The 20,889-nt window shown below is 44.5% G+C and overlaps 1 non-coding gene across 1 annotated transcript; it reads right to left on the reverse strand.

The window, feature by feature from the left end:
* Positions 1 to 15,757: 15,757 nt before the first annotated feature.
* On the reverse strand, positions 15,758 to 15,829 carry trnag-ucc (transfer RNA glycine (anticodon UCC)). Its single transcript has one exon. It is a non-coding gene; the product is annotated as a tRNA-Gly (tRNA).
* Between the last annotated feature and the right edge of the window lie 5,060 nt (positions 15,830 to 20,889).

Genomic DNA, 20,889 nt, shown 5'->3' on the forward strand with positions numbered 1-20,889 from the left:
ACAAAAAACAATAATGGAGAAATATAATAAGATTTGGGAGTTACAGAAACAGGGCAAAGTCCCTAAGGATGGGGAGAGGAAAATACTGTCACTGTTTTTAGGAAAAGCAGAAGAGCAAGCTAAAGTAGAAGTAGAAGAGCACATGAAGGGAAAGAAAGGGTTAGTTAGAAGAAAGTGGACAAAAGAAGGTGGGGAGAAAGAAGAGAGGAGGATTCATCTGCACAACATGATGTTAGCCTGTATGGCGGTAGAAACATTACAAAAGAGAGTAGGTGGTACCTCTACAACAGATTTGACAAAGGAGATAGAAAAGGCAGGACCATCTGTGCCATTATATCTAAATTGCCTGTGGTATAATCACCGCCCCCATATCCTGTAATACAAATGCCACTTATGTATGTTCAAGAAGGGGTGTTAGACATGCGAGAAGTAGGAACAAGAGAGTACAACATAGTAAAACAGAGACTGGCGGAAGCTGTAGAAGAAAGTATCAGAAAAGTAGAAAAATTACCATTAGAAGTTGATCAGAGAGTTAAGGAGGCGGAGGAAGCAAATAGGGTGACAATGATGCACAGTAGGAACAAAGAACAGCTAAAACAGGGGCGATGTTTTGCAGGGCAGGGGCCAGATGCTCATTCAACATCATATAGTGCTGAGAGTGATAACAGGGGAAGATTACATGATTCAGGTCAGTTATTGGATGATGGGTTCTCAGACAGAAGAAGGAGAGATTTGAGGGAAGAACGGGATAGAGAGAAATTGGATGAGGAGGAGTCTAAAAGTAGTATAGGTATTGAGGACGAAGAATCCTTGACAGACGATGATCCAGACACCTACCCGGTCACCTTGAAAGGCTCACTCACAATGCATACTGAAGATGGCCCTTCACTGAAGCCCCTCCCTGAACCAAGTTATAACTTGCGTCAAAGAGACACATTGCGACAACCTATAAAGTATCAGCACCACCAAATGCCATTAATTTACAGAGGCTCTTATCTGGGGAATGTTTATCAGCCTTTCACATATACTGATATGAATTGTATCCTGGATAGAATGCCCCCACCCATAGAGGGAGGTGGGCCCTGGATGACAAAATTTTCTCAATATACACTAGGTCACAAGTTAGCTATGGGCGATTGGAGAGCATTGTTGGGTAAGCGATTGAGTATGTGGGAAATACAGCAGATTAAAGCGTCTGCGGGGACCACCTTATTACCTGATTCGGACCCGTTTGCGCAGCGTGCCACCTGTGTGGGAAGGGCAATGAGGGAGAGATTCCCGATTCCACCGGGAGCGATGCACTCACTCACCTTCACAATGAAGGAGGGTGAGGATACGCCTGCCTTTTTGGCTAGGTGTAAGGACACGTGGACAGACACTGCGGGGAGCCATCCAGGGTCGGGTCAGTTACAGACCACGTTATTTAGGAACGCAGTTATGGCAGGGATGCCTAAGGAAGTAAAAGAGGCAATGGAGACTAATCCTGACATCCCAGGTTGTTCTACGGAACAGTGGGAGAAACACTTGACGCACCACATGAAGCATTACAGGACAAAACAGGATGAAGATAAACAGAGTAATGAGTCATCGAGTTGTTGAAGTTACAGCTCGATGAGGCTAGGAGGAAGGCTAATGATACAAAGAAGGCCTCCGCCTCCCAAAAGACGACTAATCAGATGGTTCAGCGGCCGTGGCCACAAAACAACCCGCCGAGTTTAGACCCAACACCTGATTGGATGTCACCCTACCCCAAATATGGGGGCAGACCTATAGGTGTACCAGGAGGAATGCGTGGTAGAGGAAGGGGCCGCGGAGGATTTGGAGGTCAGCCACTCAACACCTGTTTTGAATGTGGCCAACCCGGACATTGGAGAAAGGATTGTCCCATGTTGTGGGGACCCCAGGGAGGCCAGGGATTGATCCGAGGACAGTATCTCCGTGCAAGTCAGCCTCCTTTTCAACAGGCTGTTCAGCCTTATCAAGTCCCAAATGCAGCTGCAGCCCCGGTGCAAGGACAGTACCCCCAAACTATGCTGGAAGGGCAGGGGTATGAATATTGACGGGGCCCCGAGAACCCAGAGGCATGTGGCAGACCCCTATATGCAAATGAGGGTAATGGATAAGAATCTGTCATTTTTGGTTGACACGGGTGCAAGATTTTCTACCCTCACTTGTGATATACCTCGGTCAAGCATGTCATCCTCTAGCGTCCAGTTAGTAGGGTTCTCGGGTAAACCAAAAAATCTGCCTTTGACATCGCCACTGATCACATCAGTGGCCGGACAGACCTTTCGTCACCAGTATATTTCATCACCTGCATGCCCCGTGAATTTGATGGGACGTGACTTGCTGGTGAGATGCGGGGTTTCTGTTCTGTGCAGGCCAGACGGACTGGTGGTGACCTTTCCAAATGGCCATTCCGTCAACTGTTCTGTGACAATGATTCACTCTGGATCCCAAATGATGTTATCACCGGACACATCACCAACAGCAGAAGGGCAGTGGGCAGATATATACTGGGGACTTCTCGAACCCGAAAACAGGCAAAACAACGGCATACAGTCTTTATACAGCCAATGGCGACACTGGGTTCAGATGCTGCACCCCTATGCTCCTCCTGCAGATCCCCTTCATGTTACTTTATATTATGATAGAGATGCTAACGAAATCTATCAGCATGCATTCTATCAGCACCTAGAAGGGACTCAATGGGACATTTCTTCCAGTTGCATTCTGCTCGGAAAAGAAGGTGTGGCGGGTGTTGTTGAATTAACTGCAGGACAGTTGGAATGTCTGAAGAAGCTATACCTCGTGTCACATTGGCCGTGCATGCTGAATATCAGGCCAAGGATCTGGGACCTATGTCCAAACGCTTGATGGTGCTAACGGACTGGGTGTGGACTCAGTTACCCTGTTTACAATATTCACCATCGGAGGAAGCCTATCGAATTATGTACAGGACAACTGACAAGGTACTGCTGGAACATAGGCAGATTGAACGGTTTCATGGTAGGGAGAAAACAGACCATCCACAGGCTGCGGCGATGCTTGACTCTCTACCAGATACCTTGTGGTCAGCAAGTTCAACGGACGTCGGTTACTGCAAACGCGTCACACCAATCACATTTGATTTAATAGACCACACTCCGATTTGGCAGAGACAATATTCACACAAACCAGAGGCTGAAGCCGGCATTGCCGACACAATTGAAGGGTTGTTAGCAGCAGGGGTGCTAGAACCCTCCCAGTCAGCTTGGAACATTCCTATCTTACCTGTAGAGAAGCAGAATACAGGCAGATATAGGATGGCGCATGATCTTCGACGGATTAATAGTGTCGTTTCTACTCCAACAGTTCCAGTTCCAAACCCCTACACTGCAATGTCTGTGCTGACCCCTGACCATAAGTGCATTGATCTGGCCAACGCGTTCTTTTGTTTGCCCTTAGCTGATCATTTGAGGGACATTCTTTCGTTTACCTATAAAGGCCAACAATTATGTTATACAAGGGTCCCTCAAGGGTTTATTTTGTCACCTGGGGTATTTAATCAGGTATTGAAACAGCAGCTGAAGGATCTGACGCTCCCAAAGGGGGTGGTATTGATCCAGAATGTGGATGACATTCTTTTGGCAGCACCCGATCATGTTTCTTGTTTGGAAGCCACAAAGTCATTGCTGTTTCACCTGTATAGTGTCGGTTTCAAAGTTTCACGGGTTAAATTGCAATGCTGCAGACAAACGGTGTCTTTTTTGGGTAGAATTATTTCTGCTAAGGGAACAGGTGTGTCTCCGTCCCATAGATCCTCCATTCTGCATCATACCAAACCAGTCACTGTAAAAGACATGCTCTCCTTTCTTGGGTTGGCAGGATATAGTAGACAATTTATTGCATCATATGGGGAGCTCACTTTCCCTCTCAGGGCCATGGAAAATGAGCAAGGCATGAGAAATTTGTCGGCCCATTTGCAGTGGACTACGGAGGCAGACGAAAGTTTCATATCTCTTTAACGGGCTGCTGATTTAGCGGTCCCAGATTACAAAGAGCCATTTTTCCTCAATATTTCTGAAAAATTACACACAATAAATGGTGTTCTTTTTCAGAAAAAAGGGGGAGGCAGGCAGGTGCTGATGTACATAAGTGTTACTCTTGACCCAGTAGAGGACAGACACCCGCCATGTACAAGACATGCAGCAGGGGTAGCAAAAATTCTCCAAAAGGTAGCACATATAGTCATGGGCCATTCATGTGTACTGACGACACATAGTATAGTGGTCTATGTGAACTCAACAGCCTTTACAATGACGTCATTGCGGCAAACTAGGTTAGAGAAAATCTTGAATGCACCACATATAATTTTTACACATGAAGGAATTAACATGGCTGATAATATGGGAGAAGGAGAGCCACACATCTGTGAGGAAAGGGTACAGAGAGATACCAAAATTAGGGCAGATTTACAGGCAATTCCATTAGTAGACCCAGAAGAAGTGCTGTTCACAGATGGTTGCTGTTATAGACATCCAACTGAAGGACTTAAAGCAGCCTATGCAGTGGTGCGACAGACAAGTGAGGGATTTGAGGAAGTGTTGACAGGAAAAGTGACAGGCAAAGAATCAGCCCAGTTGGCTGAACTACAGGCAATGATAGCTGCGTTAGAATGGTCAGGGGGAAAAAGAGTAAATATCTATACCGACTCTGCATATGTGGCAGGGGCTATACAGGTAGAACTTAGTCAATGGATCAGGGCAGGATTCTTAATAGCAGCAAAAACCCCAATTAAACATGAAAAAGATATGAAAAGATTAGCGGAGGCCCTAATGAAACCTGCAGAAGTGGCGTTGGTCAAGTGTAGAGGACATGATAAAGCAGATACAGTTGTAGCGAAGGGTAATCAGGAAGCAGACTCAGCAGCGAAGAAAGCAGCAGGGTATACACCACAGTATATAATGATGCAAACAGAGAGAACAGTGTATGACCTGCTGCCCGCTTGCGATGCGAATGTGTTAATAAAAGAGCAGCAGAAAGCCTCTCCTCATGAACTGACAGTATGGAGAGAGAGAGAGGGGCCACAGTGTCAGAAGGGATTTGGAGGTCACCGGACGGTAGACCAGTGCTACCCCCAGGTTTGATAGCTTCTATGCTTCAGGAGGCTCATGGGCTCACACATTGTGGAAAAACACAGATGCAGAGGGATCTGACACATTGGTGGCATCCGTTCTTGCCAGCGATGATTGAAAATTATATCAGGGAATGTAGAACGTGTACAGAATATAACGTGAGACCCACAGTGAAACCAGACGAGGGAAAATTCCCTCTTCCAAGAATGCCAGGTCAGGAAATAGTGATTGACTACACTGATATGATAGAGAGAGTAAACGGATACCGGTACCTTCTGGTAGCAGTGGATGCATACACTGGTTGGCCAGAAGCAATACCTGCGAAAAAGGAAGATGCAAAGACAGTGATCAAATTCTTGATAAACCAATACATTCCAACTCATGGGTTTCCAAAGAAAGTCAGGTCAGATAATGGCACACATTTTAAGAATAAAGACCTGCAAGAAGTTGAAGCAGCTTTAGGACTGAAACATGCGTTTGGAACAGTGTACCATCCTCAGTTACAGGGAAAAGTGGAAACGAATCAGTCCATAAAAGGAAAAATAGGAAAAGTGTGTGCACAAGCAAAGTTAAGTTGAGTGGATGCCCTACCTTTAGCTTTAATGTCTATTAGAAGCTCAGTAAACTCTATTACAGGGTTCACCCCGTATGAGCTGACAACAGGGCAGCAGTTCCCGGGACCAGGAGCTGGAATACAGATGTTAGAGGGAGGAGGAGCCTCTCTAAGGTACAAACCTTACTATGACCAACTAACAGCTTTGGTGTCAGCTTTCTCCAAACAGGTTGGACCGGAAAAGGGGGAACTACAGAGCCAGGCGCCATCTACCACAGACTGGGTCCTGCTGAAGGTGATCAAACGGAAGTGGTCGGAGCCGAGGTGGACAGGACCTCATAAGGTGGTGGAGAGGACATCTCATGCGGTCAGATTACAGGGGAAAGGAGAAAGCTGGTACCATTGGAGCCAGTGTGCAGCCACAGAACCGCCAACGAGAACTTTAGAACAAATAAGAACAGAAAAAGAACAGAAAAATGTTTAATGTTTGTACGAAGAAGGTTCTGGAAAAACGGGGAGAGGTTCTCAAGATTTCTAAGCAAAGTTGTGTAAAGGATATAATGTTTATCTCTGTAAGTAGCCCACATTACCTTAGGCTGTGGAGGTTGGGAGTCTTTGCTATTGTTTTATGTATAAGTGTTATGCTGCTGTTAATAGGAGTATTAACCACAAGGGACAAACACACAGGCAAGGGAGGAAGTTCCAGGAACAAAAGAGTAGTAGGACAAGAGACGGATAAATGTTTAAGGGAGACGAGGAGCCTTGTACACATCAGACACAATAGAAATCATGGTACAACATATCAGTTTGATTTATGCGAAGTAATTGATTGTCGCAAAGATATAGGGAGCTGGAGGGAGTATGATGTATACTTTTGTTTCTATGCCATTTACGATGACCCATGCCCGTCGTGGGATAATGTATTAACATGGACTGGGGTACGATGGACCCCCAGGAGGTTGTCACTTTCGGATAATAGATGGAACATTTGAGACCATGTGAGCCTGACAAAGGGGCAACTTGATCATTCTTCAGAGTTAAAAAATCCACTTTTGTTAACCCCTGACAAAATTTGATATTAATCCGAGTCCAAAAGAGGTACAGAGTTACTGTGAGAGTGATGACAGAAGCTTTTATTTTGTAATAGGTGTAGATCAATCTGGAGTGGATAACATGTGATTATTAAAGGAAACCTTAGTGGACCCTCCTACAAGCCAGCCACAAACTGAAAATACAAGTATGGAGGTAGAATCAAGTTCAGGAGTTGTGGTAATAGACCACAACAACCTTACGAGAAGGGACATTATTAAATTAGCTACCGGGTATGGGGACAAGAACTTATGGCTGGACTGGATGACAGCGACCGCAACCTCAATGAATATGAGTAATTGCGTCGCGTGTTCTTTGGCAAGGCCAACCCTATTTACTACTCCGGCCCCATTGTTCCCTAATATAGACCCAACAGGATTTCACTGTATGATGGCCCTCACTATGCAGGCGGACCCTCCAAATTGTACCACATTAAGTGCTATTTTCCCACCTGTAAAGAATTCTATGTTGCCTCCAGTGTTTACACCAAGAGCCAACAATTACACGTGTTTTGCTCGAAAGTCAAATATTGTCTTGGGAGACATGCCCACTGACTGGTGTCAGGACACAATTAATGTAACTGGCTGGCAGAACGCTAGCACAATGGTTTGGGCCAGAGCTGATCTTTTTTGGTACTGTGGAGATAGAACACTGCATATTAGTCTACCTCCAGATTGGTCTGGAACCTGTGCAATGGTTAGGTTAGGGGTACCCTTATTCCTTTTGGGAGAACGACAACAGGGAATAAATCTGTATACACGAATTCGTAGGGATGTGTTTGATGTCACATCTGGCTCAACCACTTACATAAATGCAATAGGTGTTCCCCGTGGTGTACCTGATGAATATAAATTGGCAGACCAGATAGCAGCAGGGTTTGAGAATCTCCCAATTATCAGTGTTTTATTCCCAGTTACACCGAATAAAAACGTTGACTGAATCAATTATGTACATTACAATGTACTTAGGCTAGCCAATAGAACTAGAGACGCGGTGGCGGGACTTTCTGAACAATTGGCAGCAACCTCATTGATGACAGTACAAAATAGAATGGCCTTAGATATGTTGCTCGCAGAAAAGGGGGGAGTGTGCTCTATGTTTGGAGATCAATGTTGTACGTTCATCCCCAACAATACGGCACCTGATGGTTCGGTCACCAGAGCTTTGGAAGGGCTAAGAATTTTGTCTGAAGAAATGCATGAACATTCGGGTATTTACAACCCTCTAGGAGGACTGTTCGATTCATGATTTGGGAAATGGAAAGGATGAATTGCCTCTGTGTTTATGTCCCTCGGAGTTATGATTATTGTGTTAGTGTTGTGCGGATGTTGTTGTATTCTCTGTATTAGATCTTTGTTAAACAGGGTAATTATTACAGCAATTGAAGGGAAGGCTCCCCCATCTTACCAGATGTCACAGATGGAGACGGAAACCATGGCATTGGCAAGAGGGGAAGACTATGCATCAGAGAGCGAATATGATGTATAGAACTGGTTGGTTGGTCTCATTTTCATGAGACCAAAAGGGGGACTTGTAAATATATCCCTTACTTAAAAAACAGAAGGCTGGCTGTGACTCTGGACGGATTCAGCACTCAAAACCCTGTGGTGACTCTGTAACGCAAGCGGGGGGGGGGGGGGGTGGTCACGTGACGTCGCTGTCTCGCACCCGGAAGAGTGAAGGGTGGTCACGTGCCGTCCCGTCTCACACCCAGAAGAGTGCGTGGTGGTCACGTGACGTCCCTGTCTCGCACCCAGAAGAGTGCGGAGTGGTCACATGACGTCCCCATCTCGCACCCGGAAGAGTGCGGGCGGTCACGTGACGTCCCATTTCATGCCCCGGAAGTGGGTCGAGGAGGTCACGTGATGCTCCATTTCGCGGGCAAAAGAAGGTCACGTGGGGTCGGACATCTAGGAATGCGAGGAGGTGGGGAATGGAGTCAGATCAACACCCAACCAGAAGATAATTCTACCTCAGTGTTTATACGACGTTTTTTATGGTATAAAAGACTGAGGCAGGGACAAAACGAGGTCTTTCTTTTTGAATTGGCACACATTGTAGTTTGTCAGGGACAAAGAGGTTTAGACCCAGAACTCTGAATGCCTTGTCCACTTACTGTGTAAAATAAATTAAGAGTGTGAGACCGAATATCTTCTCCTATTGCTTCATTTAAAAGAACATGCAGGACTGGGCTCACACATAGAAGAAAGTAAATTGGTAGATTGAGCCAAAGTCCAACAAGATGTATGGTCATTCATACAGCTGGGACTGCCTTCTGTCCTCTCTTAGGGAAGCTAATATCTCCCTTATTTTAAAGAAAGGCAAAGACCCTGAGGATTGCGTGTCGTAAAGACCCTTCTCGTTGTTGAATGTGGATTTTAACATCCTATAAAAGGTGTTGGCTCTGAGACTGGAGAAGGTGCTGCCCGTTATTATAAACGAGGACCAGACGGGTTTTACCAAGGGCCGTAGCTCCTCCAACAATATCAGGCGGCTATTGAATATAGTGTAAATATGTCAACAAAGACTGATTCCGGGTTTGGTGGTCTGCCTGGATGCAGAAAAGGCTTTGGATCGGGTGGAATAGTCATATCCCTTTGCTGTTCTAGATGGTTTTGGTCTGAGAGGGGCCTTCACCAGATGATTGGCAGCGTTATACAACCACCCCCAGGTGGCGGTTATCATGAATGGGGTTAAATCGAGTAATTTTGCTGTGGGGAGGGGCAGCTGACAGGGATGTCTCCTGTCACCATCGATGTTTACCTTGGTACTTGAACCACTGGCGAAAGCTATCCTAAAGGGCCCTGAAATAACTGCACCAAAGTGGGAATTGGGGAACACCAAATCACTCTCTGAGCGGACCATGTCCTTCTGTTTTTGGCTAACCCCGAAAAGTCCATACCCCGGCTAATACAAAAAATTAAATTATTCGGCAGCTTTTCAGGATACAGGGTAAATTTCACAAAATCGGAAGTCATGCCCATGGGGGAGTTGGTGGAAGTACCAAAGCTGGAGGACAGAATGGAGTTTCCTTTTAGATGGACCTCGAAAGGTTTTCCCTACCTGGGAATTTTTATTACCCCTCGCTTCGAGCAGCTGTACACAGCTAACTTTGTGCAGCTATTTGAGAAAATAAAGCAGGATTTGCTGCGATGGGAAGGATTACCCGTATCATGGCTCGGCCGTATAGCCTTGTTTAAAATTAATGTTCTTCCTCAGTTGTTATATCCAATGAGGATGCTCCTGTTGTTATTACCCAAATTGGTGCTGCAGAGGTTTGCGAGATGGTTTGGGTCATTTATTTGGGACCAGAGGTGCCCCGAAATTAAATTTACCAAATTGCAATTTCTGCAGGATATGGGGCCGGTGGCCCTCCCAGATCTGAAGAGATACCAAACAGGCACCCTGCTGTCAAATGGAGGCGAATGGTGTGTAAGGACTCGAAGTCAATGTGGCTTGATGTTGAAGCTTCACAGGCAAGATGTCCCCTCATAAACTTACTGTTTATGGATAAGATGAGCTCTGTGGCTGAGCACTGTGAGAGTCCAATTATCATAAAGACGGTGGCAGGGTGAAGGCAATTTTCTTAAGATTTTGCTGTTCATCCCGTTAGTGGGACCCCCAGGATTTATAACAGGGTCAATGGACTCCAGCTTCAGAGCATGGGAGGGTAAAGGAATCTTCTGTCTGGGAGATTTATTTGAGGGAGAGGTCTTGATGTCTTTCAGCCAATTAGGTCAGAAACATGGAATCCCTACTAAGGATCTTTTCCAATATTTCCAGGTTAGGGATTACATACAGAAGAAGACCATGCTCTTGACCCAGCCCTGCAAGTCGGATATAGAAAGAGGAGTGCTCCAATGTAGGGGCGCTCTCTCAGTTCGTACCATATATCATCTGCAGAAAGGGAATGCCTTGGGGGATATGGAGAGACTCCAGGAAATTTGGATTCAGGAGTTAGGGGAAGAAATCACATCAGAAACATGGGACGATATATGGGGGAATGTGAAGAAAATTTCAATATGCAATATGGCACAAGCAATGCAATTGAAGATCCTTTACAGGGTCCATATGGTGCCAAAGAGGTTAGCAAAGATTAAGAAAGGATCTTCTCCAAAATGTCCCAACTGTAAAATCAGTATTGGCACCCTTACACATTGCTTTTGGTCCTTTTACAAGATCTGCAGATACTGGGGGGCCATGGAGAAGATCTGGTGAATTGACGTTAAGGAGGATCTAATATCCCTCCTTTTGGGACTACCGAATCTTCCCTCTTTGGGTGAGCACGGGAAGAGGTTATTCAATGTTCTTACACACTGTGCAAGGAAGAATATCCTAATGAATTGGATATCAGAAAAACCTCCAGGTCTTGCAGGGTGGCACAGACCTGTGATGGAGTATGTCCCTCAAGACTACCTGACAAGTATGGTGCACCACGGAAAGGAGCAATTTTATAAGACATGGTGGCCCTTTCTAAATTATATAGACCATCGACCTATCAGTGGCACTGATTAGGGCCTTTATGTAGCCATGAGGACCATATATGGTGGTCTGGGGGCCCCAGTGGTGAGTGAGGCCTAGTAAATACAGGCATAATAACTGTTGCTCCCATGGTGAGGAGCCTTGTGGGAGATGCGGCGAGTGGAATAACGTAATGTAATGTAATTCAATTTTAGTGGATTGTAATATAATTTAATGCTATGTTATTTAATTTGAGTTTAATTTAATTTGGGTGAAGTAAATATGTGACGATTGTATTTTGAAGAGTAGCAGGCAGTTTATTGTTAACGTTACTGTAATATAATAATAGCATGATAATATTTCTATTTTTCTGCACTTTTGTACTTTTATGGTTTTTTCATTTTTTATTTGTAAAATAGTGAAACATTTTTCAATAATTAAATGTTTTAAAAAGACATTTGGATAGATACATGACTAGGAAAGGTTGGAGGGATATGGGCCAAGAGTAGGAAGGTGAGATTAGTTTAGTTGGGATTATGTTGGCATGGGCTGATTGGACAGAATGGTCTGTTTCCGTGCTGTGTGATTATATGACTCCATAAATATTAACTCTGCTTTTTTCCCACTAAAGGTCCCAAACTGCTAAGATTCTCCAGCAATTTCTAATTAGTGTCTGAACCTTGAGGAAATGAATTATTTCAGCCTAGCAATTTTCCTATAAACAATTTGATCTCCATCACAAACACTCCCTCCATTGACCATTTTTGTTCCTGCAAAGAAAATCAGTCAGATCCATTAGACGCAACATTCCCTTAACAAATTCCAGCTGATTCTCTTGGATAAAACTTTCACTCTCTTTCTGGTCATTTCTATCATATCTCAGAGTTTTCCCACCACTTGAAATCTGATAACAGAGGGTCTTCATTTATTACTTCTGACTCGCACTATGCAGCACAAGGGGAACAATTATTGCCTGTTGTCTCCATCTCTGATCTGGGAACTTCTCTACTCCTCAGGTGAGAGCCTACTACTGGCCATAAATTGGAACAGCAACCAACCTGCAGGAATTCTCAGAAGCTGTCAGGATTAATGAAGCGGCTCATGTACATCCCACACTCAGTTTTTTTTAGATTCCCTACAGTGTGGAAACAGGCCCTTCAGCCAAACCAGCCTACAGTGTGGAAACAGGCCCTTCAGCCAAACCAGTCCACACCGACCCTCCGAAGAGTAACCCAACCAGACCCACTTCCCTTTGACTAATGCACCAAAAATCGGGACAATTTAGCATGGCCAATTCAACTGACCTGCACATCTTTTGTACTGTGGGAGGAAACGAGAGCACCCAGAGGAAACCCACGCAGACACGGGGAGAATGTGCAAACTCCACACAGACAGTCACCCGAGGCTGGAATCAAACCTGGGACCCTGGCGCTGTGAGGCAGCAATGCTAACCACTGAGCCACCGTGCTGCCCCACATTTAGATTGAAAAATAAAAACAACCAAATCTACATAAGAACAAATGTTATTTGGATATTTGTGAACTGCCCAGTTACATTTTTCTTGAGACCGTGCAGTTTCCCTCCCACCAAAAACTGAGTGTAACATTGAAAGGGGTGACATTTAATTTCAAATAAAATGAAAAACTCTGTCTTTCTGGGGGCTTCCTGAGTCCTGGGTGTTGTTTATATGGACTTCCAGAAGGGTCTTGATAAAGTCCCATCAAACTGAGGCCTGATTCCTGACATAGATAGGAAATTGGTTGAGTGGCAGGAAACAGGGAGTCGGAATAGTTGGTAAGCCATCAAACTGTAAGGTTGTGGCTAGTGATCCATCGAGATCTGTGGTGGGGCTCTCAACTATTCACCATTTCATTTCCCCTTTGATAGTGGCATCCACAAAACTGGGCAAATTGAAGAAAGTGTAATAAAATTACAACATGATATTGATAGATTAGGTGACTGAGCAAGACTGAGGCCGTTGGATGTCAATATAAACAAGAGTCAAGTTATCCATTTGGAACGAACAAGGATAGATTGGAATTATTTTTAGAAGGCAAGTTGTTAAATACAGTGGATGTCCAAGGAGATTTTGAGGTTCAGGTGCAGAAAATAATCAAGGCAGCTAATGGAATGCTGGCCTTCAAATCTAAAAGGCTGGAGTAAGGGGATGCATATGGTATGGAAAATCCTAGCTAGATCCCACTTAGAGTACTGTGAGCAGAGCTGGGCATCATACTGTTTTAGCTCTGGAGGGAGTTCAACATAGGTTTACAAGGCTGATACCTGGGCTTCAGGGGTCAAGGTATGCAATCAATTTAATCAAATTAGGCCTTTATTCATTAGAATTTAATGCTTATGGACTGAGACAATTGAACTCTTCAACAAATTAACAGGAAAAGACAGGGTTGATAAAGAAAACTCTTTCCACTGGTTAAAGATTCTAGAAACAGGGGCATAGTGTAAGAATTAGGGCCTGGAGGAACGGTGGAAAGCACTTAGACGCACATGACTAGTGGAATGGTTGTTCCTCATTCAATTGTTAAATTGAAATCTGAGATAAACATTTTTAAAAGCAAGGGTATCAAGGAATATAGCTGAAAATGTGTTGCTGGAAAAGCGCAGTAGGTCAGGCAGCATCCAAGGAACAGGAGAATCGATGTTTCGGGCATAAGCCCTTCTTCAGGAATATAGGCCCAAGGCATATGGAGTTAGGCCATGGATCTGGCTTTTGAATGGTGGAACATGCTTCAGGGGCAAAACAGCCCGTCCTTGTTCCTCTGTTTCGAAACCAACTTTCCAATCATGCAAACATGAATCCATCATTACCTTTCACTTTGGTGTCATTATCAATCTAACCTGTTACTTTACCTTGCTACCACACTGTTACATGGGGTCATGGAACTACAGGCAGTTTATAGCAAAGAAAGAAGCATTGTCATTGTGTCAGTAAAACCAACTCTTGTCCAACATCAGGTTTGAACCAGGTCAGATCTTTAGGCTAACGTTCTCACAACTGAGCTATTTCAGCCAAGAACATATTCCTGTGATCCGTTTGACCTACATCACAAATGCTATCTCAATTAATAATCTTGTTCCTTAAAAGATAATCAGTTAAGTTCATCAGTCACGATCTTCTCTTAACGAGTCCATGCTGACTCTCCTGGATTAAACTTTCACACTCCATTTGATCATTTCTATTGTATCTCAGAGATTTTCCAATCATTTTCTCACCACGGGAAATATAATAGCAGCTGGTCCCCACTCATTATTTCTAACTTGAACCGTCCGATACAAGGAGAACAAACCAGGGTGGGCTGTCCTTGAGATGGCCGGAAGGTGTGTCAGGGTAGACTGAGAGCTGGAAGGGGCATGAGGTGGACCGAGAACTGGAAGGGGCATAGAGGCAGGCTGCCTTAGAGTGGCCGGAAGGTGGGAGGGACTGGTGGGTTGCTTGTGGTCTATATTGTATGCATTTTTAAAAATGTAATTGGACTGTCTTATATGTACAAATATCATTGTTAGTGCTTTGTAATGATTGAAAGTGGGATTTGAGGTTTGTCCTCATTTCCCTGAAAACTGGTTGAACTGTAGGGTTGGGGCCTGGCTTTGCCACTCCTTTCCCTCGTAAAATTGCTGTTCCTCTGTTACAGCTGTTAATGTTAATTGTTTTACAAACTGCGTATTGTTTAATAAAAAAAATACAAGGGGAACAAACATTGTCTGACGTCCCCATCTCCCTCTGATCTGGGAACTTCATTGTTTCACAGGTTAGCGCCCACTACCGGTCACAAGTGGGAACTGCAAGCCAAACGCGGAAATTCTCAGGGTCTGTCAAGGTTAAAGTTAAAGTTCCAGCTAATGTTAGGAAACAGATTTGTAACTTCCACGCTCAAGACTGTGCGCATTTAGACTAAAAAATAAAACAACCGATTCAATGTCATGAGGAATATTGTTTGGACATTTATGAATTTGGAGGAAGTGAGGATTGCGGATCAGAGTGGGGTGCACCACACTCTCCCCCTACGTTTATGAACTTGCTCACTGACATTTTACTAAAGATCGTGCAGAAAAAAAAGATCTGAGTTGAACAATGAATTAGATGAAATACAGAAAGAGCCAATTCCAAATAAAGATACAAAAACGAAATAAAAATAAAAGTTCTGGTGTTTTGAGGCACGGTTGTATTTTAACCACTTGCTGATCTGAGACTTTAATCCTCCCTTGAATACAGAAGTTGCCGGTCCTGTTTAGTATTTTCAACAAGCTTGTGTTAATCATTTGAGATTCCCACTGTGTACATTATCTCAGTTTCAGTAATAAAACAATCTCTGTGCAGGAATGGATGTTTAAACAAGAACTGGGAAGCAGCTGAGGAAAAAGAGTAAGAAAATCAGATTCTACACTGGGATTCACCAAAAACACAGTCATTAAGAGAAATAAGGAGCGATTCACCAATAATTATCATGGGGAGAAGTAAGTAGCTGTTTGCCGAATTGTTTTGGAGCAGCCACTAACCCTGGATTGCAAACTATAAACTTGCGATGGCCGGGAATCGAACCCGGGTCAACTGCTTGGAAGGCAGCTATGCTCACCACTATACCACCATCGCACTGTAACAGAGCCTTTGCATAAACCCCAAATATAGTTTACAAGACTCTTATCATAACAGATTCAATGGGATTGAAATAAAAATAGAAATTGCTGATGAAACTCAGCAGATTTGGCAGCACCAGCTTCAGAATTCTTCAGTTTTAACGAAGAGTCACTCTGTGGAATGGAAGGGTCATGTCTAAGGCAAGTTTAAACATTGCAAGTTTAAACATTGCAAGTTTAAACATTGCAGGGAGTTAACCTAATCCTGCTCATGTCTGATTCTTGTAACAGGACAAGCCTTATAATATATTATTAAAGGAAGGAGCTCCAAAAGCTTGTGGTTTCAAATAAACCTGTTGCACTATAACCCGGTGTCGTGAGTGCTCCCAGCGTGGAGTAGGACTGGCGAGAGACTGAAAATCTTGCGAGTATAGCTAAGTGTGGGGGGCATTTAGACAAGTGAGGTAGAGAGGCTGTGTCTGGTTAGATCTAAGATCGGGCCGAAGAGCAGCAACAAGGACCTCTTTTTATCTCAGTAGCCCGATAGCTGTTAAAAGAGAGCAGACATGGCAATGGAGTGGTATGCTCCTCAGATGTGGGAGGTCAGGAAGCAGTCAACTGTCCCTGGTGACTACACCTGCAGGAAACATGTCTACAGCACCTCTCAGATCTTATGGATTGATTGGAGCAGTGTTGAGGAGCATACAGAAGGCAGTCATAGAGTCATAGAGATATACAGCACGAAAACAGCCTCTTCAGTCCAGCTCATCCATGCCGACCAGATATCCTAAATTAATCTAACCCATTTGTCAGCATTTAGCCCATATCCCTCTAAACCCTTCCTATTCATATACCCATCCAGATTCCTTTTAAATGTTGTAATTGTACTAACCTCCACCACTTCCTCTGGCAACACATTCCATACACACACTAGCCCTTTGTTGCCCTTTTAAATCTTTCCCCTCTCACCTTAAACCTCAGCCCTCTAGTTCTGGAATCCTCCTCCCCAGGGGAAAAGACCTTGCTTATTTAACCTATCCATGCCCCACATGATTTCATAAATCTCTGTAAGGTCAACCCCTCAGCCTCTGACTCTGCAGGGGAAATAGCCCAAGCCTATTCCGCCTCTCCCTATAGCTCAAACCCTGGTAAGGTAGAACATATAACAGTACAGCACAGTACAGGCCATTCGGCCCTTGGTGTTGTGCCAACCTTTTATCCTACTTTAAGATTAAACAAACCTACATGCCCTTCATTTTACTGTCATCCATGTGCCTATCCAATAGTCGCTTAAATATCCCTAATGTATCTGTCTCTAGTACCACTGCTAGCACTCTCTGTGTAAAGAACCTACCTCTGACAACTCCCCTAAACCTTTCTCCAATCACCTTAAAATTATGTCCCCTTCTGATAGCCATTTATGCCCTGGGAAAAAAGTCTATTGCTATCCACACTATCTAAACTTCTCATCATCTTGTACACCTTGATCAAATCACCTCTCATCCTTCTTCACTCCAATGAGAACAGCCTTTCTTCATAAGACATGCCCTCCAGTCCAGGCAGCATCCTGGCAAATCTCCCCTGCACCCTCTCTAAAGCTTCCACATCCTTCCTATAATGAGGTGACCAGAACTGAACACAATATTCCAAGTGAGGTCTAACCAGGGCTTTATACAATTGCAGCATAACCTCATGGCTCTTAAACTCAATCCCCCTGCTCACAGTGGTTAGCACTGCTGCCTCACAGTGCCAGAGACCTGGGTTCAATTCCTGCCTCAGGCGACTGATTGTGTGGAGTTTGCACGTTCTTCCCCGTGTCTGCGTGGGTTTCCTCCCACAGTCACAAAGATGTGCAGGTCAGCTGAATTAGCAATGCTAAAGTGCCTGTAGTGTTAGGTAAGGGGTAAATGTGGGGGTATGGGTGGGTTGCGCTTCGGCGGGGCGGTGTGGACTTGTTGTGCCGAAGGGCCTGCTTCCACACTGTAAGTAATCTAAAACCCCATAAACCTTCTTAACAATCCAGTTAATTTGGGTGGCAACTTTGAGGGATCTGTGGATGTGAACCCCAAATCGCTCTGTTCCTCCACACTGCTAAGAATCCTGCCTTTAACCCTGTAATTTGCATTCAAATTCGACCTTCCAAAGTGAATCACTTCACACTTTTCCAGGTTGAACTCCATCTGCCGTTTCCCAGCCCAGTTCTGTATCCTGTCAATGCCCCATTGCAATCTACAACAGCCCTCCGCACTATCCACCACTCCACCAACCTCATGTCATCAGCAAACTTACTAACTCAACCTTCCACTTCCTCATTCAAGTCATCTATTAAAATCACAAACAGCAGAAGTCCCAAAACCGATCCCTGTGAAACACTACTGGTCACTGAGCTCCAGGCTGAATACTTTCCATCTACCATCACTCTGTGTTTTCTATGGGCCAGCCAGTTCTGTATCCAGACAGCCAGATTTCCCTGTATCCCTCGCCTCTTTACTTTCTGAATGAGCCTCCCATGGGGAACCTTATCAAATGCCTTGTTAAAATCCATACACAGCACATCCACTGCTCTACCTTCATCAATGTGTTATGTCACATCCTTAAAGAATTTAGTAAGACTTGTGAGGCCGTGATAGGCCACACAAAGCCATGTTAATGATCTCTAATCAAACTATGGTTTTCCAAATGACCTAAAATTCTGTCTCGCAGAATCCTCTCCAGTAATTTGCCCATCACTTACGTAAGACTGACTGTGATTCCCAGGGTTATTCCTATTCCCTTTATTGACCAAGGGAAGAACATTTGCTACTCTCCAATCATCTGTTACTACTCCACTGGACAGTGAGGATGCAAAGATCATCACCAAAGGCACAGCAATCTCTTTCCTTGCTTCCTATAGCAACCTTGGATATATCTTGTCTGGCCCAAGGGACTTATCTAGCCTCATGTTTTTCAAAATTTCTAGCACATCCTCCTTCTTAACATCAACCTGTTCCTGCATGTCAGCCTGTTTCACACTGTCCTCACATATAACAGGTCCCTCTCATTAGTGAATACTGAAGCAAAGTATTGACTAAGGACCTCCCCTACCTCCTCCGACTCCAGGCACAAGTTCCCTTCACTATCCCTAATCGTAACATCCTCATCAATTTTTTTCTGAACCCTTTCAAGTTTGGCAACATTCTTCCTATAGCAGGGAGACCAGGATTGCACATAGTATTCTCAAAGTGACCTAACCAGTGACCTTCACAGCTGCAACATGACCTCTCAACTCAATGCACTGACCAATAAAGGCAAGCATACCAGATGCCTTCTTCACTATCCTATCTACCTGTGACTCCACTTTCAAGGAACTATGAACCTGCACTCCAAAGTCTGTTTGTTCAGCAACACTTTCCCCAGCCAACCTTGCTGCATATAGCAGGCTAGGTGAATTGGCCTTGCTAAATTGCCCGTAGTGTTAGGGGCAGGGGTAAATATAGGGGAATGGGTCTGGGTGGGTTGCGCTTCGGCGGGTCGGTGTGGACTTGTTGGGCCGAAGGGCCTGTTTCCACACTGTAAGTAATCCAATCTAATATCGCATGATATTCTAACATTAAATCTGACTGATTTCAACGTTGCTTATTGTAGCCAATCAGGTGGAGCCAGTGTATAGACTCTTCCCTCCCAGACATGCTCAAACGTTTAAGCAGATACAGCTCTCTCCTCAAATTGCAAAGACTTCCTCTCCTTCCTTTAAATCATGATGTGGAGGTGCCGGTGTTGGACTGGGGTGTACAAGGTTAAAAATCACACAACACCAGGTTATAGACCAACAGGTTTATTTGGAAGCACTAGCTTTCGGAGTGCTGTTGGTTCATCAGGTAGTTGTCCTTTAATCAATAAGACATTGACTTAAATAAAAGCAAATTACTGCGGATGCTGGAATCCGAAACCAAAAGAGAAAATGCTGGAAAATCTCAGCAGGTCTGGCAGCATCTGTAAGGAGAGAAAAGAGCTGACTATCCCTTTGTCAAAGGGTCAGTCAGACTCAAAACGTCAGCTCTTTTCTCTCCTTACAGATGCTGCCAGACCTGCTGAGATTTTCCAAGACATTGAATTAGATGGTCTATCTATACAAACGGCAATCCCTGCAATGTCATTACTTCAGCTGCTTCAAAGCAGACCGTCTAATGAAAACTGGTTAATTACCAAAGTGGACACAGTCAGTGAGAGTGTGACAGATACAAGTTTTGGGGTGGTGATCGCACTGCAGTTTCAGTCAGAAAGATGGGTGACTACTAAGAGAGATAGTGCAGGTGTTTCCTGTGGCTATCCCTCTCAAAGAAGGGCTCATGCCCGAAACATCGATTCTCCTGCTCCTTGGATGCTGCCTGACCTGCTGCGCTTTTCCAGCAACACATTTTCAGCTCTGATCTCCAGCATCTGCAGTCCTCACTCTATTCCACTCAAAGACAATTATACAGTTTTGGATACTGTTGGGGAATAGCTTCTCAAGAGAAAATAGCAGCATCAGCCAGGTCTTTGGCACCACAACTGGCTTTACTTTAACGCAGGGTATGGCAAAGTCCAAGCAAGCAATTGTGATAGGGGCTGTCTAGTCAGGGGCACAGGCAGGCATTTCCGCAGCTGTGAGCGTGATTCCAGGATGCTTTGTTGCCTCCCTGGTGCCAGGGTCAAGGATGTCAGAGAACGACTGCAGCACATTCTTAAAGGGGAATGTTGGCTGCCAGAGGTCATTTTACACATCGGTACCAAACACAGAGGTAGAAGAAAAGGGATGAGGCCCTGCAAAGTAAATAGAGGGAGTTAGGCAGGAGGTTACAAAGCAGGACCTCAAGATAATAATTTCTGGATTACTCCCAACGCCACATGCTCGTAAGAGTAGGAATAGATGACAGATGAATATATGGCTGAGGAGGTGCTGTAGGCAGCAGTGAATCAGATTTTTGGATCATTGGGTCTGATCTGGAGTCGAAGTGACCTGCACAAGATGGATGGGTTGTGGTGGGGAGACTTGATCAGGAGGGGTTCAACTCATCTGGCAGGGAGCGGCCAATCTACACGGTAGTGAGACGAGAT

Source organism: Chiloscyllium plagiosum, unplaced genomic scaffold, assembly GCF_037043375.1.
Source record: "Chiloscyllium plagiosum isolate Xiang-an unplaced genomic scaffold, Cpla_swu_hap1 HiC_scaffold_12, whole genome shotgun sequence".
NCBI classification, from domain to species: Eukaryota; Metazoa; Chordata; class Chondrichthyes; order Orectolobiformes; family Hemiscylliidae; genus Chiloscyllium; species Chiloscyllium plagiosum.